Source organism: Schistocerca piceifrons, chromosome 2 (genome assembly GCF_021461385.2).
Source record: "Schistocerca piceifrons isolate TAMUIC-IGC-003096 chromosome 2, iqSchPice1.1, whole genome shotgun sequence".
NCBI classification, from domain to species: Eukaryota; Metazoa; Arthropoda; class Insecta; order Orthoptera; family Acrididae; genus Schistocerca; species Schistocerca piceifrons.
The window spans coordinates 1,030,708,524-1,030,731,276 of NC_060139.1; the positions used below are offsets into that span (position 1 = coordinate 1,030,708,524).

General features: G+C 42.1%; 1 protein-coding gene across 1 annotated transcript in view; it reads right to left on the reverse strand.

Annotated features, from left to right (window-relative positions):
- LOC124776574 (dehydrogenase/reductase SDR family member 11-like) overlaps positions 1-22,753 on the reverse strand; it is a 72,366-nt gene that overhangs the window by 32,783 nt on the left and 16,830 nt on the right. The gene's annotated exons all lie outside the window — the stretch shown is intronic.

The window sequence follows — 22,753 nt, forward strand, 5'->3', positions numbered from 1 at the left end:
CACCTTGGCTCTGACTGCAGTGAGCGGATATCACTGCCTGCGTGTTCTTAGAGTAACCAACGTGAGACTCTACTCACAGGTGCGATGGAGCAATTGCAACGGGTATCATGTCATTAGTCATCAGAATATTAACCAGTGATGAAATGTCCACTCTATTTGAATCCCAAGAAAATAGGAACCTTCCCACAAAGGAATGTGAGGTGATATCAAAATTTATCAAACATACAAAAATTAACTGCAGAGCTTTCATGTATGCAGTAATAGCACACAAGGAAATATTATGTCTTGGAAGCGTATATTTCATTTCCTCTTCTCATATTAACGCCCTTGTTTTAATATGAAGTGAGAAAATAAACACGAAAAACTAAAGTTCCTGAGAAGCATATAAGTCATCTCATATCACAACTTTTGTTTTAGTATGAAGTAAAGAAATAAACAATTTAGAGTTCTGAAGCATAATATGGCACCAGATTCTTATCGTAGGCGCTATCGGAAACGCCAAAAGCAGGGAGCTGTCCATTCTTTTGTCCAACAGTCTGTTTCCTTTCATGTATTACTCCCGCTAGGAGATTCTTATTTAAGAACTTGTGGAAATCAAGTTCATCAGCAGAACAAGCCTTATGTTATTGTGCTAATTACGGTATGGAAAAAATGCAACAAAGACGAGTTCCGCTAGAGCAGTGAGGATATTTGCACATGTGTGTATTCAGCAATGACTGCCAGCTGCCACAACACTTCACAGAATCCTTGCGGCAGGCAACACAACTGTGCGTGCAGACCTCATTCAGTGAGACGTCAGGAGATGATGAAAACGTCAAATTAACGTCGCTTTCCGAGTCGTATTCAATCCAGAATGAGGTATTATTAAGGTAGTTGAGCGTTCTAGCAATTACACTTTTATGATTCCCATATGAGTATCTCGATAGCCAAAAGAACCCGTTAGTGTGAAAGTATCGGAACTGCATTAATATCAGACTGCAAGAACATGAGACAATACGTGGAATCTTCTCTTCGCTGGGTGACCTATTACTGTTATTAAGCATTCTCTCCGTCTTGGTCGTAATGCAAATGGAACTTCAGAGGCGCTTTCCGCTATTCTTGACAAACATCAGCAACCTGTAATCACTGAGAGTCACAACTGCGTGATGATAATGGTTCAGGTTGTCAGTAGTTGTGGTGGTGTTATGCTGTCAAGCTGCATACAGTAACGTTAATGGTGGCGCACATAATTTAGCGCTGACTCAAAATGGTTCAAATGGCTCTGAGCACCATGGGACTTAACTTCTGAGGTCATCAGTCCCATAGAACTTGGTACTAATTAAACCTAACTAACCTAAGGACATCACACACATCCGTGTCCGAGGCAGGATTCGAACCTGCGACCGTAGCGGTCGTGCGGTTCCAGACTGTAGCGCCTAGAACAGCTCGGCCACCCTGGCCGGCTTAGCGCTGACTACCTACTTAAGTAAAGATAGTGATGTGGCGTCATCGCTTGTCTTTATTTGGCCTCAGCTTGAGTAATCCGATTCAACAAACATAGTACTCCAATCGCGGGCTCCTAATACAGTATGACTGCAGAGATTATCGTGCTGGTATTACATTAATTCTGCCACGAAATGCTTAACAAATCTTACCCTCAGCTATGCAGCTGGAATGACTCATTACACAAGTACTCCATGTTGCACTTGGTTAAGTGATCAGTTCGCTGCAATCCTGCTTGTCCGCGCGACTGCTTCGGTCGCAGGTTCGAATCCTGCCTCGGGCATCACACACGTTATGCCTTTAGGTTAGTTAGGTTTAAGTAGTTCTAAGTTCAAGGGACTGATGACCACAGATTTTAAGTCCCATAGTGCTCAGATCCATTTGGGGCCAATCCTGCATTTTACTGTTCGTAAATACTCGTATACTTAAGAAATGGTTCAAATGGCTCTGAGCACTATGGGAGTTAACTTCTGAGGTTATCAGTCCGCTAGAACTTAGAACTACTTAAACCTAACTAACCTAAGGACATCAGACACATCCATGCCCGAGACAGGATTCGAACCTGCGACCGTAGCGGTCGCGTGGTTCCAGACTGTATCGCCTGGAACCGCTCGGCCACCCCGGCCTGCATACTTGTATACTGACCATTCGTTATTTGACTAAATATGAACTACAATCTAATTCGCATGTATATGACATCGGTTAGCGCCGGCACAAAGGTATGGTGCAAATGGCTCTGAGCACTATGCGACTTAACTTCCGAGGTCATCAGTCGCCTAGAACTTTGAACTAATTAAACCTAACTAAACTAAGGACATCGCACACATCCATGCCCGAGGCAGGATTCGAACCTGGGACCGTAGCGGTCGCTCGGCTCCAGACTGTAGCGCCCAGAACCGCACGCCCACTCCGGCCGGCCACAAAGGTATGACTAAGGGTTGGATGCCGTTGAAGTCCTGTTACATTGATGGCAAGACAAATGTTCGCAAATCACCTCTATTGCCTCAAAAAACAATTGCATCTTAAATATCGAAGGACCGACAACCACACTGTCACAGTGCGTTGAAATACAGCAACTTTGGCAGATGAAAATTTGTGACCGACTGGGCTTCAAACCCAGACCTCCTGCTTACTGGACAGACGTTCTGATCACTGCACTATTATTTTTTTTTAAATGTTTGAGAAGACTTTCAGCACCAGGTAGGCGGAGGCAAAGACGGCAGGGGTCGAAGATCCGAGGCCTGGCCACAATGCCACTCCCATACCTGGCACTGAGCAGCTGCATTATTCCCATGTATTCCATGTTTGCACCCGTATGTTCTTTTAAATTGTAGAACAAGATTTAAGTAGTAATTTAGGTAAAATAAATTACATATTTCCGCCCCCAATGGCGTGCGTTCCTTGTAGAACATAACTTATAACAATGGAAAGGGTGACGTAAAAATACATAACAAACATTCATTCAGAAATTTATTCACATTTTAATTTATTATGCGCTGGATGCATATGAGGTCTGTAAGGAAGCCATATATTTTTCAACAAATAAAAGAAATTTCGGATCCGGTGGGGTTTTGCCAAATTAGAACAGTTCTGATTTTAGATCCAACGTAAAAGAATATTCCAGGAATAAAAAAAGTGAAAGATTTGTATTCCTGTTCTAATGAATAAAACTGCCCACCTCCTTGTAGCCCACATAAAGCAATAGATAAAAAATTTAAAACCATTCCTTATATTTGTTATTCTTCTTCAGCTTAAAACGTTCTACTGCAATATAGAACATGTACTCTACTAAGTTTTGTTTGTTATGACGTAAAACACAAACTGTCCCAGAAGCCACGAATAACTGTTATTATTTGCGGACAGGTAACATTTCCAGTCGGGTTGTAAAGCTTCAGTTATCGGTATTTGACTTTCTGAGGTTCTATTGACAGTGCTAATTTCTTCCTAGTCCAGTTCCAAATTCTGATTCTATTTTTACATGAGAAGATGTGCGCTACAGTTTCTACAAGCCGTCATTTGTCGCCGTATGGAGATGGTCTCAATTTTATTTTCCATAATCGTTCCGCTGTGGGTATGGTTTCGTTTACAAAGTCGCACCATACGGCACTTACTCTAGTTGGTATAATTTTATTGTTGATATTTTTCCAGACGTTCCTCCAGTTTTTTGTAGGTTAAGTTACCGGAATTGGTTTGTGAAGACGATGTCTGGTAATATAATGATAAACGGTTCTAGTGTTGGTTTGTGCTCGTGGAAGTCTTATACAACTCCAATCGCCACAGTACTTTCGGACGTAACCTAGGCTGGCGTGCTACATTAACAGGACCGTTCCTATCCCCAGGATCTAACGAGAGGAACAGAAGTTTCGTGATGCCTGTCTTAGTGGCGTGTATTGGTTTAAAAGCACGTCTTTAATTCCAAGTCCTTCGTTTTGCCTCTGCAAAGTTGCCGTGTCGAAGGATACTTTGATGATATTTTGTTTCCACACATACCAAGAGGCTACAGCTTATATTTTTATGTACAGTGCCCTGCAGTATCGGTAAGACTGTTCCGACGTAATATATTTTTCTAAGTATGTATGTATTTATAATCTGAACTTTGTGCAGTCGGTCTAACGATCGCATGTCATGGTCCTCCAACAAGGTTCTAATGACATTAAGTTTCCGCTCCCAATTGTTCGTGGCCATGCGCTTGGGATTCGCTCTTAACTACAATCCGAGTTGGAGTCTCTCTTCAGTTACATCTAACCAGTGCGCACCTATTACACTATTGTAAGAACCGAGATGCAGTATTTTGGTATTAAAATTTTGTAAATCCGGGTTCGAATCTGATCAGGCACAAATTTTCATCTGACGCTGTTGTTCTATCTTAATGCCCATGACAGCCTGGACATCTGTCCTTCAATCTTTAACTGATTAAGAAGTCTGTCTATTTCGTTTCGCAGTGTCTGTTCTTTCGGAAATGTCCTAAGAACAGACACACAGCCGGCCGCGGTGGTCTAGTGGTTCTAGGCGCGCAGTCCGGAACCGCGGGACTGCTACGGTCGCAGGTTCGAATCCTGCCTCGGGCATAGATGTGTGTGATGTCCGTAGGTTAGTTAGGTTTAAGTAGTTCTAAGTTCTAGGGGACTGATGACCACAGATGTTAAGTCCCACAGTGCTCGAGCCAACAGACACACACACACACACACACACACACACACACACACACACACACACACATTTGTATCATAAGTGCTATTCGGAAAATGTTTGGCAACTCAGTGATGGTGCCGGACTGGAGCTGCATCAACCCACTCATTTCACTAGATATAGTTGTAATTTTCTGAACAATTCCTGTTTAATAAGTGACAGCGACAGTGTCTACCATCGTTTACTTTGTCGGAAACGTGCTTCTCTCTGCCCTAGCCTATACTGTAGCAATGAGTGATTGCTCACATTCTTAATACCTCACTGGACGTGCTACTGCAGCTGTAGCCAAAGATTCAAATCCCGCTGGAAAAGTATGTTTCAAGTCAGATGGTTTTGCTCCTCCCCTACTGTCATTGAAAACGATCGCAACGAAATTAAGTATAGGTATTCTATGAAACCCTTGAGTTCATACTGCGGTGCTGTGAAGATGAAAAAGTAGTTTTCACAATTATCAGATGACAGATGGAATTTGTCAGATTCCACTATTTATGATTGCATCATTAACTGTTGGTTCACAGGCGCTTTTCTGCCGCTTATTGTAACTGTTATTTGTATGTTAGAGCTGGAAGAATAGAAACATCAAATTTTCGCCATATGGAATGTTCGAATTCACCTTAAGTCTTCACGTTTCGAGCAAAGGCAGAATATCCGTCAGGAAAGCTGACAACAATAAGCCAGGCCATGCCTGTCTTCTGGTGGATGTGCCAATGACAGTGATCTCAATAACAATATTGTACAGCAAAGAGGCATTGTCAACTCAACCACTGGAGATGCTCCAAAATTGTGAATCGCGTCTGGTGAATACGCTTTCAACGTTTCGATCCGATTAAGACAGTAAAACACAAATAATTGTCACAGTTATTAATATATGACATTTAGTTTGCATTCAGTGCATCGATGTATTACAAGTAATTGCACTCTAGCCTCTAAACCTAGTTACAGAAATGCGAATAAGACTCATGGGCATATAATGAGGATCTTGCGGCCCTTGCCACCCGCAACTTTGAGATGAAGCTGAAGTCACTTCCGAGGTCACTCACACAACACATCAGCTGGTATCCTTCCTGGCACTATAACTGAAACTTGGCAACAGCGCAGAATATGTTTGGCAACTCTGTGACCGGCGAGTTACTTCCTTGATGGCACAGACCTATCCTGCTAAATTCACTTGATATTATCGTGTCATTTCAATTGAATACTGCAAGTGATTTTCTCTTGAGACGTGACATAAGGATATCAGTTAATGCTTTTGAGTCAACGAAAGTGGTTCCACACGGAAACACAACTACTCTCGTCTCTTATGTTGCGATTTATTTGCCATAGTGGCCACTGAGTCAGTAAGTACGTGAAAGACCCGTACCTGTTCGCTAGCTCGTAGGTAATGTGCTTGCCTGTCAGGTGCACGCTGCCTTTGTTCGCCTTTCGAGACTCGCGGAAAGCAAGATTTTTAATTCTTTTGTAGCAGAACTACAAGCAGGCAGATACAAATTCAATGAGGGAATGGTAAGACAACGCTCTAGCAAAATTCGTCTTGCTACTTTTAGTAATCCTTAGTGTAAAAGCGAAAAACCTTACGGTACTGCCAAATTCATAATGCCACTTTCATTTTCTGCCAACATACTTTTTGTTTTTGTGAATACGTAATTTTATCTATGAACTGCCACATTTTCATAATACTTACGAAGCAAATCATGTGAGGTAACACTTCACCAACTTATCGGGAAGGTGGAAAAAGCACTACCGTTTCTGGATGCTCTCTGTATCTTCCTGGATGTCGAGGGGGTTCTAGTAACACGACCTTCGAGTAAATGGTTAGAGATGAAGACCCTAGTGGTGGATGAACTCATAGATGAGCTGAATGCGGGAGACTACTCTTGAAAAGAATAAGTAGACGATTTATTCACAATAAGACTTAGAAAATTTGATAGTATTGTTAAACCTGTGTGCACTGAACATTGTGAAAAAGTATTTAAAGACAAGCTGCACGAAAACTGGTGTAGTATTATTTATGGGGAAGCATGTCCAGCACATATACTGAAAAATTATGTTTCTCGCTGAAACTTTAGAGAGGGTTGTAGTGTATCTAGAGGTAGCCCTGGATGGAAAACTATTATGAACACCTCACATAAAGAATATATTCCACTGCGAAAGATAATCTTATAAGCACTAGAAGCTGCTGTAGGGTAAACTGGGGTCTAAACCCAGTACGTACTGGATATACACCTCTGCAAAAATACCAATGATAATTTATTGTCATATAATATGAACACAGTCGAACAGAAGGTACTGTAGGGTAAACTGGGGTCTAAACCCAGTACGTACTGGATATACACCTCTGCAAAAATACCAATGATAATTTATTGTCATATAATATGAACACAGTCGAACAGAAGGTGCTGTAGGGTAAACTGGGGTCTAAACCCAGTACGTACTGGATATACACCTCTGCAAAAATACCAATGATAATTTATTGTCATATAATATGAACACAGTCGAACAGAAGGTGCTGTAGGGTAAACTGGGGTCTAAACCCAGTACGTACTGGATATACACTCTGCAAAAATACCAATGATAATTTATTGTCATATAATACGAACACAGTCGAACAGAAGGTGGCTGCTAGGGAGTCTGGCAAAGTGCAGAGACAGGCCTGCTTTCAAAAACAGACGGAATTAGCAGGACATCCACTCTTGGGATGGATATTAGGCTAGACATGCCCGCCTTACACCTGTGGCTTAAAATGGAGGCCGCAGCAGGCACATAAAGGCTAAAAATTGTAAATAACTGGATATAGTTAGAATATACGGAATCCCAAATCAGTATGGCGATGGCTGGGGAAATGCCGACTAACTATACAACAACTTCTAGCTGTTTCAATAAACCTTGCCATGTAACAGTTGGAAGCAGGGAGCAGTGGAAGAACGAACCACTACACCGTTCAGGAGACATAATATAGTGGTATACTGACAGGTCGAAAACAGATGAAATCACCGGGTCTGGTGTACTGCCTAGAATCTCCTTAGGGAAGATGGCCACAGTATTACATAGTATCTTCTATTAGCATGTGCACGGAGGAGAATTAGAGTAGACCCTACAAAAATCGTAGCATCTACTTTTATTCAGACAGCCAAGCAGCTCTGAAATCTCTATCAGCCCGTACAACTAGATCGAAGGTCGTTGCAGAATGCCACGAAGCATTTTCTGTCGGACATGTCCGAAAGAACAGACACCACACATATATCCATATACAGAGTGTTTCAGGAGGAATATTAGATATTTTAGCAGGTGGTAGTACAGACGAATTGCATAAAAAAATTCCATATAAATGCGTCCACTTTTTATTGTGTACAGAGATACAGCTGTTAGTACGTAACCATAACAAACTCAAAGCAAAGGCAACGGGGACATTCAAAGATGATTTTCAAAAGTTCCCCCACCAACTACAATGCGCATTTGACTTCTCTTGATAACACCACGTGTAGGTCGTCTTTGCGTTCTTTTATGAGGGCTGCACTATTCATAATCCGAACGATCAAATCGGCTCTTGGGTTTACTTTTTCTTTGTAGACTTCGCCTTTAACCATCCCCGCAGGCAAAAATCGAAAGAGATAAGGTCCGGGGACGCTGAAGGCCAAGAAATGTGCCCATATCTAATGATCCATCTTCCAGGAAATGTTAGATTTGGATAATGTGTCACCTGACGACTAGAATGTGGAGGAGCCCCGTCATGCCGGAGGAACATACGCATTATTGTAGCCAAATGAACCTCTTCCAATGACGCTGGAAGCTCATTTTCAAGGAAGTTTAGACAACTGGGACCTGTAAGGACCAACATACGAAACGAAAATGCATTGAACCCAGCTATCTGTATGTTCAATAAAAACTGGACGCATGTTATATGTCATTATTTCAACAATTTGTCTATACTACCATTTCCTAAAATATTTACTATACCTCCTGAAACATCCTGTATAATTATTTGGGTCTCCACGGGTCATCGAAAGTTTTCAGTGCTAGACGCACGACATCGTCCGACCCTCGCGGGAATACAGTGTGGACGCAAGCTAGTGGAACAATGGCCGGGGGGTACCGCGCATGTGGTATGCGGCAAAAATGGGAATTCGCGTCTGACGAGAAGCGTGTGTCGATAGGTGCTGCTGAGAGGTTGACTGCTGTGTCATCATAGTGTCCACCGTCGGAGGTTCGAATCCTCCCTTCGGCATGGGTGTGTGTGTTGTCCATAGCGTAGGTTAGTTTAAGTTAGATTAAGTAATGTGTAAGCTTAGGGACCGATGACCTAAGCAGCTTGGTCTCATAAGTTCTTACCACAAAATTACAAAATTTTAATACCAAAATACTGCATCTCGGCTCTTAAAATAGTGCAATAGATGCGGAGTGGTTAGATGTAACTGAAGAGTCTCCAACTCCGACTGTGGTTAAGAGCGAACCCCAAGCGCATGGCCACTAACAACTGGGAGCGGAATGTCATCCGAAACTTTTTGAAGGACCACGACAGGACCGGATCTTCGACAGCTGCCCTCTTTGCATCCGCCTACCTGGTGCTGAAAGCCTTCTCAAACATTTAAAAATATAATAGTGCAGTGATCAGAACGTCTGTCCAGTAAGCAGGAGGTCTGGGTTCGAAGCCCAGTCGGTCACAAATTTTCATCTGCCAAAGTTGCTGTATTTCAACGCGCTGTGACAGTGTGGTTGTCGGTCCTTCGATATTTAAGATGCAATTGTTTTTTGAGGCAATAGAGGTGATTTGCGAACATTTGTCTTGCCATCAATGTAACAGGACTTCAACGGCATCCAACCCTTAGTCATACCTTTGTGGCCGGCCGGAGTGGGCGTGCGGCTCTGGGCGCTACAGTCTGGAGCCGAGCGACCGTTACGGTCCCAGGTTCGAATCCTGCCTCGGGCATGGATGTGTGCGATGTCCTTAGTTTAGTTAGGTTTAATTAGTTCAAAGTTCTAGGCGACTGATGACCTCAGAAGTTAAGTCGCATACTGCTCAGAGCCATTTGCACCATACCTTTGTGCCGGCGCTAACCGATGTCATATACATGCGAATTAGATTGTAGTTCATATTTAGTCAAATAACGAATGGTCAGTATACAAGTATGCAGGCCGGGGTGGCCGAGCGGTTCCAGGCGATACAGTCTGGAACCACGCGACCGCTACGGTCGCAGGTTCGAATCCTGTCTCGGGCATGGATGTGTCTGATGTCCTTAGGTTAGTTAGGTTTAAGTAGTTCTAAGTTCTAGCGGACTGATAACCTCAGAAGTTAACTCCCATAGTGCTCAGAGCCATTTGAACCATTTCTTAAGTATACGAGTATTTACGAACAGTAAAATGCAGGATTGGCCCCAAATGGATCTGAGCACTATGGGACTTAAAATCTGTGGTCATCAGTCCCTTGAACTTAGAACTACTTAAACCTAACTAACCTAAAGGCATAACGTGTGTGATGCCCGAGGCAGGATTCGAACCTGCGACCGAAGCAGTCGCGCGGACAAGCAGGATTGCAGCGAACTGATCACTTAACCAAGTGCAACATGGAGTACTTGTGTAATGAGTCATTCCAGCTGCATAGCTGAGGGTAAGATTTGTTAAGCATTTCGTTGCAGAATTAATGTAATACCAGCACGATAATCTCTGCAGTCATACTGTATTAGGAGCCCGCGATTGGAGTACTATGTTCGTTGAATCGGATTACTCAAGCTGAGGCCAAATAAAGACAAGCGATGACGCCACATCACTATCTTTACTTAAGTAGGTAGTCAGCGCTAAGCCGGCCAGGGTGGCCGAGCTGTTCTAGGCGCTACAGTCTGGAACCGCACGACCGCTACGGTCGCAGGTTCGAATCCTGCCTCGGACACGGATGTGTGTGATGTCCTTAGGTTAGTTAGGTTTAATTAGTACCAAGTTCTATGGGACTGATGACCTCAGAAGTTAAGTCCCATGGTGCTCAGAGCCATTTGAACCATTTTGAGTCAGCGCTAAATTATGTGCGCCACCATTAACGTTACTGTATGCAGCTTGACAGCATAACACCACCACAACTACTGACAACCTGAACCATTATCATCACGCAGTTGTGACTCTCAGTGATTACAGGTTGCTGATGTTTGTCAAGAATAGCGGAAAGCGCCTCTGAAGTTCCATTTGCATTACGACCAAGACGGAGAGAATGCTTAATAACAGTAATAGGTCACCCAGCGAAGAGAAGATTCCACGTATTGTCTCATGTTCTTGCAGTCTGATATTAATGCAGTTCCGATACTTTCACACTAACGGGTTCTTTTGGCTATCGAGATACTCATATGGGAATCATAAAAGTGTAATTGCTAGAACGCTCAACTACCTTAATAACACCTCATTCTGGATTGAATACGACTCGGAAAGCGACGTTAATTTGACGTTTTCATCATCTCCTGACGTCTCACTGAATGAGGTCTGCACGCACAGTTGTGTTGCCTGCCGCAAGGATTCTGTGAAGTGTTGTGGCAGCTGGCAGTCATTGCTGAATACACACATGTGCAAATATCCTCACTGCTCTAGCGGAACTCGTCTTTGTTGCATTTTTTCCATACCGTAATTAGCACAATAACATAAGGCTTGTTCTGCTGATGAACTTGATTTCCACAAGTTCTTAAATAAGAATCTCCTAGCGGGAGTAATACATGAAAGGAAACAGACTGTTGGACAAAAGAATGGACAGCTCCCTGCTTTTGGCGTTTCCGATAGCGCCTACGATAAGAATCTGGTGTCATATTATGCTTCAGAACTCTAAATTGTTTATTTCTTTACTTCATACTAAAACAAAAGTTGTGATATGAGATGACTTATATGCTTCTCAGGAACTTTAGTTTTTCGTGTTTATTTTCTCACTTCATATTAAAACAAGGGCGTTAATATGAGAAGAGGAAATGAAATATACGCTTCCAAGACATAATATTTCCTTGTGTGCTATTACTGCATACATGAAAGCTCTGCAGCTAATTTTTGTATGTTTGATAAATTTTGATATCACCTCACATTCCTTTGTGGGAAGGTTCCTATTTTCTTGGGATTCAAATAGAGTGGACATTTCATCACTGGTTAATATTCTGATGACTAATGACATGATACCCGTTGCAATTGCTCCATCGCACCTGTGAGTAGAGTCTCACGTTGGTTACTCTAAGAACACGCAGGCAGTGATATCCGCTCACTGCAGTCAGAGCCAAGGTGATTTCTTTCTGTTTAGGGCGAAGCGTCTGCTGCAGTGTCCACGTTCAGCCAACATAAACAAATCGCGGCGGCATTGGGCACTGCTAATCGCTGCACTTGTCGCGAGCCTCGACAACAAGAGCGCACTGTCTCTGCTAACGACACTGTGGAGTTAATACATCTTACTTAACGTAATACGCAGGACATGGGATGGGTAAAAATTCAGTTTGTAACTTCCCATCGCATTAAAATACTTTACAGTCATATTTGGTGCAATATTTATTGTTGGTTGTCTCTCTAATTTTAATAGTATTGACTAAGATTGTGCGTTAACACGAAAACACACACACACACACACACACACACACACACGCACACACACACAGTCATTGATTCCAGTGAGGGTGACAAGTACTGTGTGTTGAACAACACATGCACCAGTCAGTTCCTCAGTTGGCGTCGAGTGGGTGAGATTGTTCAATTAAATTACATTGCAAGAATTGGAAGGAGGGGACTGAAAGTAAATGGACTTGTTGTATGCTAAAGAGCTGCGACAAAGCAAAGCTTGACCGATTATCAGATAATTGTCCACACGGGTTTTGTGGACGAGTATACTTTTAGTAACCAACCCACCCACGATCATTACGTAAGATTTCTCGAGGGCGTGGGGGATTTATTTCATTAAGTCGTCGACAGTGTATCGTGATGGTTTACTTCCCACCATACGTTTTCTATATTCGTCCAAAGGTCGCTTGCATTTGTAGGGACATATGGCCATGACCTTGTTATTTAAATAACGTATTTGTAATAAGCACATTGGATTATTATTTTCCACAGTGTTCAAGAATTCAGGCCCTGTCATAGATAAGTGATCTGGATTCAACAGTCCGATTAAGAATGTGGTTCACCCAGTCTATCATATCATGAGAGTTGTAGTCGGATATCCAAATTAAGACTGACTGGCTGAATGCGATTAGGACGATCTTGTATCGAAATGAAATTACCGAAATCTGATAATTTGAACGTCTGTATTGCAACAATGCTGCGCACATAAATTCCTATGATGGAGTAACAGCTAGCAACTGTCTAAGAAAAAGTGAGAAATATGTCGACTAGCAGCAATGTAACGTAATTATAACCTATATTCATCTGATGGAAAAATGGAATCGAACAATACACATCTATTTCAGTGGTGGGAAGATACTCCATATCAGATTTGCTGATGATATAATGACAATAAAAATAATAATAAAAATCCCGTGTGGCCGAGAGGGAAAACCCTCCCCTATATGGGTGGTACCGAGGAAATCAAATACTTGGGATGAACCAAATACTAACACAGTCCTGGACGGCTACTCAATCCGTTGAACCCAAAATCCAGACACATCTGATTGAAAATCACCGCTACTCTGGTCACCGTCTGTTATCTCAATAAGCTTGGCTGAAAATATTTGCTTCCAAAGGCTTCAACACCATCTGGTCCTGTCTGGTCCCGGTATCACCCAGGCCAAACCAATGAAACACAAGAAAACATGAACTATGCAAGCAAAGGTAACTTTACCCCAGGTGGTACACAACCTGGCCACCGATAGGCGGCAGTTGGATTTTCGCACTCTGGGGAGTCCAGGTTAGCGCGGCAAAGAATATCGAAGATCTCTGGTAAATTTCCCTACAAGCAGAAAACATTCATTTAAAAACTAAACATCGATACATTGATCCAAACAAGAAACCTCAATAATCTCACAAAAGAAAAAGACCGCCAAAAAATTCTCATCCTTGCTCTTCAAGAACCACGATTAATTGACAATTAAAACTTGCATTACGGAAACCATTGCATCTTCAAGAGAAAAATACAACAAAGGGTAGCGAAAGGCGTACCAATCTTCGGCACTGCATTTCTCGATCCATCATCAACTCTGTCAAAGAAATCGCATCCATCAACAATCGACTTATGACTATGCTCATTCAGAGCCCCTATAAAAGATATTCACTCGAAAATACTATGAGCAAAATTCACCAAGATGGCGTGAAAATACTAATGGGAGACTTCAACTCTCTATTTGGGACAGAAAAAACCTGTAGAAAAATCATTGGTACAAATTCAACACACCGAAACGCTTAGACCAATGGCACACGTCTGACTGACATTTGCTAACAATTCAACCACAAAAGAATGTCTTCCCACTTCAGGAAGTAGCCTGTTCCCAAGAAACATATTTGGCCACCAGGTGCAAGCTGCTTTCGTTCGCCTTTCGAGACTCGCTGAAAGCCAGATTTTTAATTCTTTTGTAGCTTAGCTTCAAGCAGGCAGATACAAACGCAATAAGGGAATCGTAAGACAGCGCTTAGCAAACTGCGCCTTGCTACTTTCAGTAACCCTTAGTGTCAGAGCGAAAACCTTACGGTACTGCCAAATTCATAATGACGACATATTTTTTGTTGTTGTGAATACGTAATTATATCTATGAAATGCCACATTTTCATAATAATTGCGAATGATACAGGAAATGAAGTAAATACAGATCTTTTCGAAGTCATAAGTCGGTAATGTCCTACTAATTCGTGTTAAAATAGGCTCAATCGTCTTACAGATACTTAATGCTTTATTAAGATAGTCTGCCGTCGTGATGTTTCTGTAGTATGGTGAATTTAATTTGTATTAGTACAGTGAATATTTTAATTGGATTTTCCATTAGTTTACTAAACGCAACAGTAATCATCAAAGAGAAATTAATCAGCAAAAGAATTTTCTTTCACGATGTCTAAAACGATCTGACAATGCTTAAGTTGTTTACAAATTCTACGCCAGTAGAAACCTACTGGTTCCAACGATATCATTATACCAGAGTAGTTTTAAGAGTATTTTCGTCTAGAAATGAATTGCGTTGACGGTTGATCGATCAAGAGCGGGAAAGGTAAAACTTTACGAATATATGACGAGAGGGACAAGTGCTTGAGAGAGGACTTCCCTATCAATACAAGTGCCTGAGAGACGACTTTAATTTCAGTCTCCTGGATAGTTTTGTTTCTCAAATCAAGAAGTGCGTTATCATGCAGTAGCACATGTGATGTAGTTGTGTTGCTCGATTTTCTTACGCTGAGACCGAAAGGTGTCTCAGTTGTTGGCAACAAATTCCAGCTGTGTTGCACACAGCCCTTGGGGCAGAATTCGTAGCCCAAAACACACTTTTGGAGCTATCAGATGTAAAATATTATGTTCACACTACTCTTTGCTCGAGTTTATGTCTTTTGGAGGGGCTCAGCCTTTCATTTCTTCTTAGGAAGTTAACGATAAAGGCATCATAACACGTCACCAGTAACAGTACTGCATACGAATGCTCAATGAGCGACCTGATGACGTTCAATAATAGTCACTCCGTTGACTTTTGTTGTTTCGAATTAGAGCATGCAGTACTCCTACACCAGACATCTGAACTTTGCCTGTTGAATGCAAATGTCGCATGATGGTAAAATGGTGATCTATCACATATATCAGTAGTCGAGACTTCCTTAATGTGGAAAATCATTCATGCCAGAACGATCTTTGTTGAAACAAGAATATCTTTTTCTAGTGTATTTTTCCCAAAAGCCCTCGCTCCACACACAATTCAAATCTTTCTAGCTGCCTCCTCTGCATTCACCCCTCTGTTATACCAAAAGTAAACGTTGTGTTGCAGATGTTACACCTACTTGCACTTGCCACTCAATTTTACAATGCTTAACCGTAGTTCATGATTTTCAAGTATGCAAAATCCAATGCTTAACTGCAAGATGACAAGTGAAACTTCAAATTCGAAAATGACAGTTGATACATGCACTGACAGCGTGGCGCCGCGTTCACATGGGCGGCGCCGGATTTCAGGCGGCGCGGCGGGTGGCGTCTGGCCGGTGGCCGGTAACCGCTGCAGCGCGAGGAAACGTTCGAGCGTTAGCTGTTACGATCGCGGCGTAGCCACGAGCTGTCCTGCGGAATTGTTTCTGGAATACTTGTTATTGCTGGTGGGTAGAATGTGAAGCGAATTATCTTCGATGTTCACTCAGACTCATAACTTTAGACTGACTGTGGCAAAAAAAAAAAAAAAAAAAAAAAAATTACAGTTGGACGCGAACAGGTGACTATAAGCTCAGAACTCACGACGCTTGCCACTAGACCACGGGCTCACATAGTCCGACAACGTCTCGGAAGTAGACAACACTTCCTCCTAACACTTCCGCATCTTACAGTGTTGCCAGATTGTGCGGATGGCCGGACTTGTCAGGGGCGGTCAGTTTTATTGGCCACCTTAAGTGAATGACTCGGACTTAGTCTCCGTGGCGGCCGGCCGGCGGTCAGTTTTATTGTCTAAGACTGTACATCTTTGATCCACGTTTTGTAAAATCTGTAAGACATTATTTAAAGCATATATTTAATAGAGTTACAGTATTACGATTATGTAGATTTTTGTTTTATGATACTAATTCACTTGTATCTGCAGGTTAAAGTTGGCTTCAAGGAAACTATGCTATGCAAGAAAGCTTAATTATTGCACTCCATGGCATATCAAAACACCGAGTAGAGAGACTGTGCCGCTTAAGTCAATATTTCAGTACAATGACTGTTGTTTAAATCAGAAAGTGGATATGTCAGTCATTTTCTAATACCATTTTCTATTAGTTGCCTTCATCCTATGATTACAGATTGTTGGTATAGCACTGCATTCTTCCTCACGAGTCTTTGGGAATAATGCTATTCAGAATTATACAGTTCTTTCAATATATCTCAGAACATCAATTGAGTGACATATCCCCTTTTTGATAACAACGCCTCAATTATCCCTCCATTGTCCGCGTGTGGAGTGGTACTTCGCCTTCACCGTCCAGTAGGCTATTGACAGCCAGCAAACTCAAGTAGTTTTGAGATTAGCAGACGTCAGAGGGGCAGCAGTAACATGGACACATGGTCTAGTGGCAGCCATTACAGCAAGTGACTTATACTTTCATTACAAAATGTCTTCAGTACCCGAAGAAGCGCAGTCAAAAGCGACTGCTTGCGTAAAATAGAGTGGGGACAATATACATATATTATTAGAAACTTACGCGAATTATGTACTATTACGGAGCATACGCCGTCGTGATTATGCCAACAACGAGCAGAGAGAGAGTTATGCTAGCTGTTCGTTCGAATTCACGTCTTGGTCAGAACAAGTGGTGCTAAACATGTAATATCCCTTTGGTTATTTGAGCATCCATGTCGCGTAGCCCATTATTTTCCCACTCATTAAATAATGTTTCATGTATTTGTAAGGATATGATGTTGCGGAGAGAGAAAGGTGTGGTGGTAGTATAGTTCTCAGCAGCGCCTTTCAGTTGGTAAAGTTTATTCTTTAACACAAACATCATGCAGGATATGACGACAGGGACTGCTTTCAACCCTTCTGCAACTCGAATTTGAAATGATGAGTCTTGAACTATTTCCATTAATGATAACTACCTCTTCTCTCTCATAGGACGACAATGCCGATGACGATGCAGCTGTCGTCTTCTTGAGGATTATTCCCATGCATTCGGAGGCTATCCACTTTATAACTGTTAGACTCACGGAGAACAAAAATACGTCCGTACACCACGGCGGACAACAGACGACTTATGTTCTAGCACTAAAACAAGAAAAGTGTTGTAAAAAAATGAAAGTACACCTTCTTTAATTTTTCCGCCGCCCTTCACATTAAATTAATGCAGCGTAATACGAAGTAATATATCTTTGACCCATTCAGTTGGCGTCAATATGAATTAATACATCTCGTTTGTCTATGCAGATAAACCTTATGGGCACCTACACAGTCTCTCGTAAGTAATATTTCTGGAAAGAAACATGGTCCGCTGAACGATATTTGTATGTATTCTACATGGGACCTTGCATCCGTTCTCGTAACAACACAAATATTTATGTTTAATTTTCGTGTAATTTAGTTTTGTTACGTTATTGTTCCGCTTTATTATTCAAAAAGTCTCAGATGTGCTCACTTAAAGCTGGTTCGTGAAAGAACCACATCCGAGTGCATGATATTCAAATATGCGAGAACGTTGTCCTCATCAGATACAGTGTTTCATATTTTATACGAAAATATCAGAAACAAGGTAAGTGTGGGTCACAGTGGATTTTCAAGACACGTGTTTTTGTATCGACGAAGACCTCTACATCTTGCAGTTAAATGAGTCATTTTGAATTAGGAATAGGAAATGCTTTATATGCTTTCTATCTTTACTTCGTATATGATGAAGGAAATTGATAAACACTTGCAACATCATTCGCGATATCTCCCCCTCTCCCCTCCCCCCCCCCCCCCCCATCCCCCCGAGGAAAGTGGCTTTATTTATGACTGCTCCACGGCTTTTGTTCAACTTTCCCAACGGGTACCACTGAGAGATTTTGCGGTCATATATGCCTCTTAAAAATTCCCGTAGATGCAGAAAAGAAACTGGAAACTTCTAGAACTGTACTCAAAATGTTGACAGGAATAGCTACTGCAGCTCCGCATCATTCACGATAAGATTAAACGAATTAGACCCACATGGAATAAAATATGTTCGACTATTAAGGTTTTCAATTCTTTTTTATACTCTTATTTTTCCATTTCATATTCGAACCGTTATCATACTCTTCAGGCTTTTCAAAGGAATCTGACGTATTACCAACTACTTCAAGAGAGCGTCGGTTAAACACTCAACAGTTGCAACTGTAGATGGAATAAGACCAATGAAATATTCTTCAGTAATCATTTCTGTCTGAACAAAACGAACGCCCATTTACATTACTTCTGCGTGGCACACGCCAGGATTACATTCTGAAATAACTAAATAGTATGTTGCTTTTTAAGGCTCATTTAAAACGTAATCTCGAATACTTATTCATAACATGATGACGAATTCAGTTTATTTTACATTAGGTAGTGAATACTGGCTTCATGAGAACTAACTCTTCGCACACCTGCGTGACAAGGAACTGTGTTTCGTAAGGCAAACTTTTTAAAACACCATAGCAATGTTCAGTATTGGCCGGAATGAGTTTCTGATTTTCTTCATAAAGCATTTTGCTAAGATGTAAATTCAGTTGTAATTTCGCTATGAATGGTATGCACTTACATGCGGTTCTTTTTGCGTCAGCGTTGATATCCCGACTTATTTTAGTGGTTTGAAGACCCCGACGTGCTTGCAAGTGACATACGAGCAGTTTCAGCACTGAAAAGCTCGCAAAAAAACAAAAAGTAACATTTTTTTAAACAAGTTAAATGAGCTATTCTTTGAGGGTGTCTTCTGCATATCTTGCCCTGCAGGAGAGTTAAACTCTGCTACTTAACTAAGCCCTCGTTCTATAAGAGTTTGTCGTGCGTCATCAGTAAAATTATCATGCCGCTGACGGCATCAGCCGACGAGTTAAAACGTGTGCAGTCATTTAAATACATTATAAAGTACAATTTTTAAAATGTTAAATAAACTGATAAGCAGTTTATACACCTATCAAGAAGCCGAATAAAGTATGTTCTGCGCACAACGGAGACCAATAAAAAACTTTCAGATTTACAGTTGCATTGTCTAAGGTATGACAAGGAACAGGAATCGATTTTTGAATGACTGTGCCTATTTTCATAATTAAAAAGTGAAATAATTCGAACAAGTTATTAAAAGTTTGTTTGTCCATTCACCGAGTGTCAATACGCCGGTAACCAGAAGGCCCTGTGCGTAGTATACTACGTACGCGAGATTTCCACACTCCTAAAAATCCATAGGTCCGCTGTTTCCGATATGATAGTGAAATGGAACCCGAAGGGACACGTACAGCACAAAAGCGTACTGGCCGACCTCGTCTGTTGACTGACAAAGACCGGCGACAGTTGAAGAGGGTCGTAATGTGTAATAACCAGACATCTACCCAGACCATCACACAGGAATTCCAAACTGCATCATGATCCACTGCAAGTACTATGACAGTTAGGCGGGAGATGAGAAAACTTGGATTTCATGGTCGAGCTGCTGCTTATAAGCCACAAATCACGCTGGTAAATGCCAAAGGACACCTCGCTTGGTGTAAGGAGCGTAAACATTGGACGACTGGGCATTGAAAAATGCTGTGTGGAGTGACGAATCACCGCACACAACGTGGCGATCTTATGGCAAGGTGTGTGTCGTAGCGGCCCCTTATTGTTAGAGGGCCCGCCGAACCGACACGCAAGATGGGTTGCTAATCTGCTTTCAGCAGTGCGGAGAGAAACGTCGCCAGCGGACAGAAACAGTAACAAGCTTTCCAAATAAACACGGAACTACTTCGCCAGACAACATGTGACAGTGTTCCACCAATCAGAACTCATATGACTGCTGTTGCACTCCGCCGACCTGGCTTTATAAGCACGCCTATAGCGTGAGATAGGCAGCGTTTACCAACCGCTAGGAACAGCTCCGGCCAGTATTTACGCCGGCCTTAGCATTGTATTCACTCTCCGTAGCCTTCTAGCAGCACATTGTATTTTGTAGAGTAGTTTTGATCAGTATTTTCTTCCATTGTCTTGTTTCCTTATCTGCTTTGCTACCACAGAGTTGTGGTTTTTTTTTTTGTTTGTTCTGCATTGAAAACTTTTGTGTATGCCAAGAAGGCGTTTTTTTATTTTAATAAGTGTGTTCAAATAGATTGTTAGTTGTTCCCTGCCGACCGTAGTAGACTACAGTATGGATATGGCGAATGCCCGGTGAACGTCATCTGTGTAAAATTCAGAGGCGGTAGTGTTGTGGTGTGGTCGTGTTTTTCATGGAGGTGGCTTGCAACCCTTGTTGTTTTGCGTGGCACTATCACAACACAGGCGAGCATTGATGTTTTAAGCATCTTCTTGCTTCCCGCTGTTGAAGAGCAATTTGGAAATGGTGACTTCATCTTTCAATATGATCGAGTACCTGTTCATAATGCACGCCCGAGGCGGATTGGTTACATGACAATAACAGCCCTGTAATGGACTAGCCTGCACGGAGCCATGACCTGAATCCTATGAACACCTTTGGGATGTTTTGGAACGCCGAGTTCGTGCCAGGATTCACCGACCGACACCGATACCTCTCCTCGGTGCAGCACTCCGTGAAGAATGGGCTGCCATTCCCCAGGAAACCTTCCAGCACCTGATTGAACGTATGCTTACGAGAGTGGAAGCTGTCATCAAGGCTAAGGGGGGGGCCAACACCATATTGAATTCCAACATTGACGATGGAGCGTGCCATGAACTTGTAAGTCATTTTCATCCAGGTGTCCGGATACTTTGGATCACGTAGTGTATTTCCTTCACCAGATTTTCACAGGTAGAGGAATTACTTAACTTTAAGCAATGACTGTGCCTGGACCAACGTATTCTTATACAGGGTGAGTCACCTAACATTACCGCTGGATATATTTCGTAAACCACATCAAATACTGACGAATCGATTCCACAGACCGAACGTGAGAAGAGGGGCTAGTGTAATTGTTTAATACAAACCATACAAAAATGCACGGAAGTATGTTTTTTAACACAAACCTACGTTTTTTTAATGGAACCCCGTTAGTTTTGTTAGCACATCTGAACATATAATCAAATACGTAATCAGTGCCGTTTGTTGCATTGTAAAATGTTAATTACATCCCGAGATATTGTAACCTAAAGTTGACGCTTGAGTACCACTCCTCCGCTGTTCGATCGTGTGTATCGGAGAGCACCGAATTACGTATGGATCCAAAGGGAACGGTGATGGACCTTAGGTACAGAAGAGACTGGAACAGCACATTACGTCCACATGCTAACACCTTTTTATTGGTCTGTTTCACTGACGCACATGTACATTACCATGAGAGGTGAGGTACACGTTCGACGGGCGTTTCATAGGACGTGCAGGACGCATAGATTGGCCAGCCCGTTCTCCTGATCTTACACCTCTGGACTTCTTTCTGTGGGGTACGTTAAAGGAGAATGTGTACCGTGATGTGCCTACAACCCAAGAGGATATGAAACAACGTATTGTGGCAGCCTGCGGCGACATTAGACCAGATGTACTGCGGCGTGTACGACATTCATCACGCCAGAGATTGCAATTGTGTGCAGCAAATGATGGCCACCACATTGAACATCTATTGGCCTGACATGTCGGGGCACACTCTATTCCACTCCGTAATTGAAAACGGAAACCACGTGTGTACGTGTACCTCACCCTCATGGTAATGTACATGTGTGTCAGTGAAAAAGACCAATAGAAAGGTGCTAGCATGTGGACGTAATGTGCCGTTCCAGTCTCTTCTGTACCTAAGGTCCATCACCGTTCCCTTTGGATCCCTACGTAATTCGGTGCTCTCCGATACACACGATCGAACAGCGGAGGAGTGATACTCAAGCGTCAACTTTAGGTTACAATATCTCCGGATGTAATTAACATTTTACAATGCAACAAACGGCACTGATTACGTATTTGTTTATATGTTCAGATGTGCTAACAAAACTAACGGGGTTCCATTTAAAAAAACGTAGGTTTGTGCTAAAAAACATACTTCCGTGCACTTTTTTTGGTTTGTATTAACCAATTACACTAGCCCCTCTCCTCATGTTCGGTCTGTGGAATCGATTCGTCAGTATTTGATGTGGTTTACGAAATATATCCAGCGGTAACGTTAGGTGACTCACCCTGTATTAGATACGCTAGAATCAATGTAAGTAATGTATTGTACGTATTGATAAATATTTTGAACAACAAAATATGCCAGGAATAAAAAAGAGAACAGTTGACTGAGTGAAGTCATGTGTGAAAATTTGGGTGTTGTTTGTCAAACCTCTCAACAGGTTCAAATAGTTCAAATGGCTCTGCGCACTTTGCGACTTAACTT